The sequence below is a fragment of the Mchenga conophoros genome, linkage group LG23, assembly GCF_057382185.1.
Source record: "Mchenga conophoros isolate Kocher_MC1m ecotype Shallow Benthic linkage group LG23, M_conophoros_male_GT1.1, whole genome shotgun sequence".
Classification (NCBI taxonomy): domain Eukaryota; kingdom Metazoa; phylum Chordata; class Actinopteri; order Cichliformes; family Cichlidae; genus Mchenga; species Mchenga conophoros.
In genome coordinates, this window is record NC_140547.1 from 53,112,797 (window position 1) to 53,120,304 (window position 7,508).

Sequence of the window (7,508 nt, forward strand, 5' to 3'; positions counted from 1 at the left end):
CTGTCTCAGTTTTATTCCACACCTTAGGCACTCACATTACTTACACTCTCATGACACACACACATAGGGCCTTGGGGGTGGGCACGCTAAACTGCGACCAGAGGACAGGCTGTTTATTCAGCCTCACCTCAGGTGCTGGTGCCCACCTCTCAATTTTAAATACATGCAGATATTGAGGATTCTTGGGAGGGGCCATGCTGACACCAGCTGTTATCTGGCAGAGGCTCGTTGGTACCACTTTAGGACAGCATGCATCAACACCACATATGAGCGGGCAGAGTGAGGTATGGGGTCTTCACACCGTTGTATATACTGTAGAATGATGTAACCGGTGATGTAACGGAGGGAAGGTGATTCTATTTCCACAGTGTTTTTTCTAAAGGAAGGAAACCTTCCTCCAAACGGACAGAGCAGTGGAGCCGCCAAGGGAAAGCACACGATTAAAAAACTGTATAATTAAAATATAATTTATTATATTTAAATAGTTAAAAATGTAAAATGAATTAAAACAACCTTGGCCAAGGGGTAACACAATAAAAATCAATAAAACACAACATTAAAAGTCCAGTGGCATCCGCCACGGTATAAAAGTCACAAAGAACTAAGAAATCCAGCGAAGTGATATAAAAGGGAAACCCAGCGGAGTCCTCGCCTTCCTCCCCGCGTTCCGCGTCCTGGTACGCTGAAGAAAGGGAGGGAGCGGCAGTCACTATTCTTTTCAGGCAGTTTTCATTCAATAAAAGGGGATAAGTCGAAGACTTACCCCGGGTGGGCAGAGCTCTCGACTCCGCCCGCCGCTTCTTTAAAACTGCAAATCGGCACCAGCTGTCTCGCCGCCTCTGCTCTCCCGCAGTGCACAAGCTGGGCTCTTGTTGCTACTGCCGTCCAACTGTTCGCTCCGCGTCCCTAGTCGCTGGTGCTGTATCGTGCCCTGGAATGCCAAGCACCAACCCGTCTTATGTGTCACTCTTTTCGTGTTGCTCTCAAACCTCATGTCAGGCCTCATGTCCCACGCCATGTGTCACGCCTCTGTGACTTCACCCTGAAGCCTCACGTCAGGCCTCTCAGGCCTCATCTCCTAAGCCTCCGTGTCACTTCAGGCTCTCGTGGGTTCCCGTGACACTCATGGGTGCCTTCATGCTTCGGTCCTCTCTTGCCTCTCGGTCGAACTGCTTCCTGTGGTCTGCCAGGCCCTCTTATTGGCCTCTCTGGGATCTCTCGCAGGTGTGATCCGTTTATTATCAGGTAGGGGCGGAGTCTTTCCAGGACAAGTCAACAAATAAATACCATTAAAACATGCAGTAAAACTCATAAAAATAACCCAATGTACAATATTAAAACATTAAAAAGATAAAACACAACAAAAACATGCACAGTAAAAAAACTTAGATAACTTGTCCCTTTCCACCCCGTGACAGTGACATAACACTCTCCACAGATTCTCCAGACCCTTTCATGTCTGTCATGTGTGCTCAGGGTGGAGCTGCTCTCATCTGTAAAAGCACAGGGTGCCAGTGATGGACCTGCCAATTCCAGTATTCTACGGCTAATACCAGTCTGGGTCCATGGTGCCAGGCTGGAGTATGTCGGGCCCTCATGAAGTCTGTTCCTGTTTGTTTGGTCAGAGACGTTCACACCAGTGGCCTGCTGGGGGTAATTTTGTAGGGTTGTGGCAGTCCTGGCATCCTGTTCTTCCTTGCACAAAGGAGGAGATCCTGGTCCTGCTGGTGGGTGAACGACCTCCTAAGGCTCTTTCCAGCTCTGATAGAGTCACTGCCTGTCCCCAGGATTCTCCTCTATGCTCTTAAGACTGTGCTGGGAGACACAGCATACCTGCCAAAGTTGCGTATTGATGTGCTATTTTGGAGTAACTGGACTACTTATGCAACCTCATTAGGGTCCAAGTCTCACCTCATGTTACCAGTAGTGATGGTGGCCTTAGCCAAATGGAAATCCAGTAAAAAAAACCCAGAAAAGATGAGAAAATGTGACGGGCCTCCACCTGTAAAACCATTCCTATTTTAGGGAATTGTTGCCCCTTTAGTGCATCTACTGTCATTAACACTAAAGCAGTTGACACTGATTAACAACCCCCTCTGTACAATGTATTATAGTACAAGTTAATTGTCAAATGTACAACAAATGTGTGCACTTTGAGTAAATAATAAAAATATTGGTGTTTTCTTGTTTAAATGACAGGTGGTCTAATACATGTATAACAGCTGTAGGTAATTTGGTGGTTGCAGGTCTTGCCTTTCTGTATACGGAGTCAGACAGGAACACAAAGAGTCGCAGTAACCTACCTGCATGTAAAAGTATCAATTTATGTTTCATATTCATTTATTTTGCTTAAACGATGTAAAGAAACACATGAGTAGATACATTTACTACAGGGAAGAGGTAAAGCACCTAGCTATGTGCTGACAATAACCTGCTCCTGAATATCAGCATAACCAAAGAGCTCATTGTGGACTTCAAGAGGGAGAAGACAGTAACCCATGTCCCCATCTACATAAATGGCAGAGCAGTTGAACGGGTCTCCGGCTTCAAGTTCTTGGGGACCCACATCTCTGAGAATCTGCCCTGGTCAACTACCACCTGCAGCCTGGTCAAGAAGGCCCATCAGAGCCCTTTTTTTTCTTGGGGACTCTGAAGAAGAATCACTTGATCCTTGGACACTCCTCCTCCCACCATCCCTCCCAATGACCATGATCATGACTGTCATTCATTCTCAACATTCACCATATGCTCAAATTGGGTACGGCTATAGTTTAGGAAGGCGGTCCCCAACGCCCGGGCCACGGGCCGGTATGGTACCGGCCCGTGAGTCGTTTGGTACTGGGCCGCGAGAGTTGAGGCTCAGGTGTGAAATTTATGGTTTTCGGGTTTTTTATCAGTTTTTATTGTTATCATTTTTATCGTTAACTCGGTTTCCCTGGGTCTTTTCCCGTGTGTTATGAATAAATCTTTTTTTTGGTGCCGGTACTGGTTTGTGTCCTGGTCCTGGGCCGGGTTGGCCCAGTATTCTTAGTTCTCTTGTATTTTTGTATTCAGTTCCCTGTTTAGGTTCTGTTTCCGGAGTTGCCCTGTTATGTTGTTCCCTGTGTGCTTTCCCTTTGTGACTCTCACCCCCTGTGTGCCCCTCTATGTATTCATGAGCCCTTGTCCCCTTTCGTGTTTTATTCCATGTTTTCCCCAGCCTGTTATGTCTGTGTTCTCCCCGTGCTCTCTCCTCCTGTCTGAACCTCTGTGTACTTCCTGTTTGACTCTGCCCGTCTCCCGTCAGTGTTATGTTCACCCCGCCCTGTCTCGTTATGGTTATCTGTGTCAGCTGTGTTCCCCGTGTGTTCCCACTTTCCTCGTTAACCCTCTGTGTATTTCTGTCTGCGTCTCCCTCTGTTCGGCGTCGCGTTCTCCCTCATGTTGTGTGTTATTCTCCCCGTGGTTCCTGGTACATCTCATGTTTAGATTTCCAGTTTAGTTCAGTACTGTTTTGTGTTTCACCTTTAAGCCAGCATTAAAACTGTGATCTTTAAGTTTATCCCCATGTCTGTGAGTCTGCATCTTGGGTCCTTCTCCTGCCTGCCACACAACGAATCATGACAGAAGAACGCGACCCCGAACTGGACCCAGCAGCTCACAACCCCTCCGCGGACCTCCAGGAAGACTTGGTCTACACGGTGGAATACCACTGTGAGGAATGGGCGACGCTGCCTAGAGGCGAATACCGGGAGACCGTAGCCGTCCGTCTTCAGCGGATGGTGTCCGGGCTCCCGTGGCTATTCGGCGCGCTGCGCCCCCACATCCGGGACTTTCTTGTGTCCGCCGTGGGCAATCCCCCCGGGGCAGCTGTCCCAGAAAGAACCGGAAACGGTCAGGATCGGGACCATGGGGCTCACCACCGTTACGCCGCCTGTTCGCTTCTCTTCAGCTTCTACATCTTCGCCACCGCCTGTCTACACTACGTGGCGCACGGAGATGCCAGAGGCCAGCGACTTCGGTGAAGAGGAGCGGCAGCAGGTGCTACGGGCGTATCGGGAGGACGAGCTCCGTTGGAAGCCCTGGCTTATCACCGAGGAGGAGCTCTCGTCAGCTGTCCCACCACAGATCGACCACCCACCCTCGCCGCCGCGATCGGGCTACTCGTCTCCTGCTTCCTGCCTGGCACGGATGTGGTCTGAGGGCGAGGAGCCGGTCGCCACGGAAGGCCAGGCTGAGCCCACGGCCGCCCCTAAGAGGAAACGGCGTTCCCGCCGCTGTCGCGCACCGCCACGGCCCGTTTTGCCCTCCACTGAGCAACACGAGGTGGCTGTGGGGGGCGCGGATTCCGACCTCGAGGAGCGGCAGCACGCCGTATGCGCGCAACCGGAGGAAGAGCTACGAGAGGAGCCATGGCTCGCTCCCCCCTACGATGAGGTTTTCCGCGGGACACGGCTAGCCCTTGGGGGCACCCGGAGTTGCCTGGGACTCCCGCCTGCCACTCCGCTTACTACCGCCTCCTCAGCCGCTGCGACGCCTCAGGAGCCTCCATCTCCCATGTCTACGGGGCCCACGGCCAAAAGAAAACGGCGTTCGCGTCGCCACCGCATCGCCCGACGCTCGTGAGTGAAACTGTCCAGTCGCTCCAAGTTACCTCTGAGCGGAAGGCATGTGAGGAGGCTACGGACTTAGCCAGTGAGGTGGCTAGCAATGAGCCATTCACCGAGCCGCAGGCCAGAGACAGTTCCGCTCCCGCTTCACTCAACCCGGCAGGGACCACAGACTCGATTCACAGACTGACAAGGTTTCCCACCGCCTTTGGTTTTAATAGCAGTAGGGAGGTGTTTCCTTTGGTGTCTCTTTCCGTGTCTGCAGTTCCAACTAAATCTGAGTTGCCTGTGGTTTCTCTCTTCCCTCCTGAGCCGGCCCTGCTCCTCCATCAGTCACTGAATGAAGGCAACGAAAGCATAGCTAGTGCTCCGGTGTGCCCAGCTACACTTGCTTTTCACGAACCAGAGACTGTGAACACTGGTCATGAACCCCTAGCATGTTACCAAGATGCACACATAACAGCAGATCATGGTGACCAGGACACTGTAATGTCACAACACGTCTCCTGTCTCCCCATAGATAACAAACCAGGTGGTTCTGAACTGTTTTGCTCCAGCACCATAACCACCACTCAGGAGATGGAAGCTGGGGTCAGGATTTATGTGACACCATTTTCTCCTGCCTCTATGAACTCGTCACTAGATAGGGTTTTGGCCCTGAACAATGTCGTAACCACCCTCTCTCAGCCTGAAGTGTCACCTGCTTCAGTTAATGGTTCACGTACCGTTTCACCTATATCTGTCTCTCCACTCAATAGGGTTAGCACTCTGAAACCACAGATCACTGCGGGTACGGGTTCCAACAAACACATCCATCCAACACACCACAGTCATGCTACCACGGTGCCATTAGTTAGGTCCATATCTGTGTATTTACTGTTTTTCCAGGAGTCAGCTCCTGATGATCTAAGCTTTGTTTTTGTGGATCGAGTGGTGGTTCTTGTTTTCCGTATGGTCGAACCAGCTCCTCTGAGCCGCACACTACCACCGGTTGAGTCCAACCAGCTTATGTTGACCTCTCCTAGGACTACACAGACTGGGCTAGTAACCTCTGAGCCACTTTGGACTGATGCAGACTTTGGGAACCTAATGATTGCTGGCTCAGAACTGGTGGTCCCTACCACTGTCCACTTCATGGTTTCTTGTGTTAAGATGTTAAGCCCTATAGACTGTTTTTTACCTGCTCTCTCTCTCTCTGGGTTTGTGCCTCAGCAGCCTGTGTTTCCTCAGCTCCTAGTCCAGCCAGGGGCCTTCATAACAGTTTATCCTGCCTCTGCTGTTGGACTCCCAGGTGTGCCTATCCGGCACCCTGCGGCGACGCCACCGCTTCGCGTCACGTCAGCTGGAGGGCCCGAGGGGCCCGTTCAGCCTCCTGTCTCCGCTGGAGGGTCCGAGGGGCCCGTTCAGCCTCCTGTCTCCACTGGAGGGTCCGAGGGGCCCGTTCAGCCTCCTGTCTCCACTGGAGGGTCCGAGGGGCCCGTTCAACCTCCATCAGCCTCTGCAGCTCCGCCTGGTCCAGCCTCAGCCTCAGAGTCTTCGTCCTCGTCTGGCCCAGCCTCAGAGTCTTCGTCCTCGTCTGGCCCAGCCTCAGAGTCTCCCGCCTCGACCGGTCCCGCCTCGACTGGTCCTGTGCCCACCGGGCCTCGGCCAGTACGCCTGACACTGGAGAGCCGCCGCTGCCTTCCGCGCGGCCAGCCTCCTGAACTGCTCCATCTCCTTCGTTGCCGCCGTTGCCTTCCGCGCGGCCGGCCTCCGGACCAGCTCTGTCACCTGTGCCACCCGCCCGGTCGGCCCCCCGACCGTGTGACCCGTGAACTTTTGTGCCGGTGGGCTCTGGGTCGGCCCCTTGAACTTTATTTGAACTATGGTCTTGTGCTCCTGTGTTTTCTGTTGTTCGTTTTTGTTTTTTGTTCCGGGCCCTCCGTCCTGGGCCCCCGCCACCCGCCCTGGGTCGTTTTCTGTTTGGTTTTTGTTTTCCTGTGTTTGGGCTGTCTGGAGCCAGCCCTTGTGGGGGGGGGGGGGTGATGTCATGGTCCTGGGCCGGGTTGGCCCAGTATTCTTAGTTCTCTTGTATTTTTGTATTCAGTTCCCTGTTTAGGTTCTGTTTCCGGAGTTGCCCTGTTATGTTGTTCCCTGTGTGCTTTCCCTTTGTGACTCTCACCCCCTGTGTGCCCCTCTATGTATTCATGAGCCCTTGTCCCCTTTCGTGTTTTATTCCATGTTTTCCCCAGCCTGTTATGTCTGTGTTCTCCCCGTGCTCTCTCCTCCTGTCTGAACCTCTGTGTACTTCCTGTTTGACTCTGCCCGTCTCCCGTCAGTGTTATGTTCACCCCGCCCTGTCTCGTTATGGTTATCTGTGTCAGCTGTGTTCCCCGTGTGTTCCCACTTTCCTCGTTAACCCTCTGTGTATTTCTGTCTGCGTCTCCCTCTGTTCGGCGTCGCGTTCTCCCTCATGTTGTGTGTTATTCTCCCCGTGGTTCCTGGTACATCTCATGTTTAGTTTTTCCAGTTTAGTTCAGTACTGTTTTGTGTTTCACCTTTAAGCCAGCATTAAAACTGTGATCTTTAAGTTTATCCCCGTGTCTGTGAGTCTGCATCTTGGGTCCTTCTCCTGCCTGCCACACAACGAATCATGACAGTTTGATTTTGTTGTGTTTATCCGCTGCACCTTAAAGGCCGTTCCATGAAAATAGTGCCAAACCTAAACCGGTCCGTGGCGCATAAAAGGTTGGAGACCGCTGGTTTAGGACACGGACATAGTCTCTGTTATAGTGCCTACACTGTTCACTATTATAGTCTGTTCAGAGAGCTAAGCTTCCACTACTGTAGATATATTCATAGCACTTTGTAGATCTGTTTACCTCATACTGTTAGGTGGGCTGGATTACACAGATGGATTACGTGGCAGAAACACACACG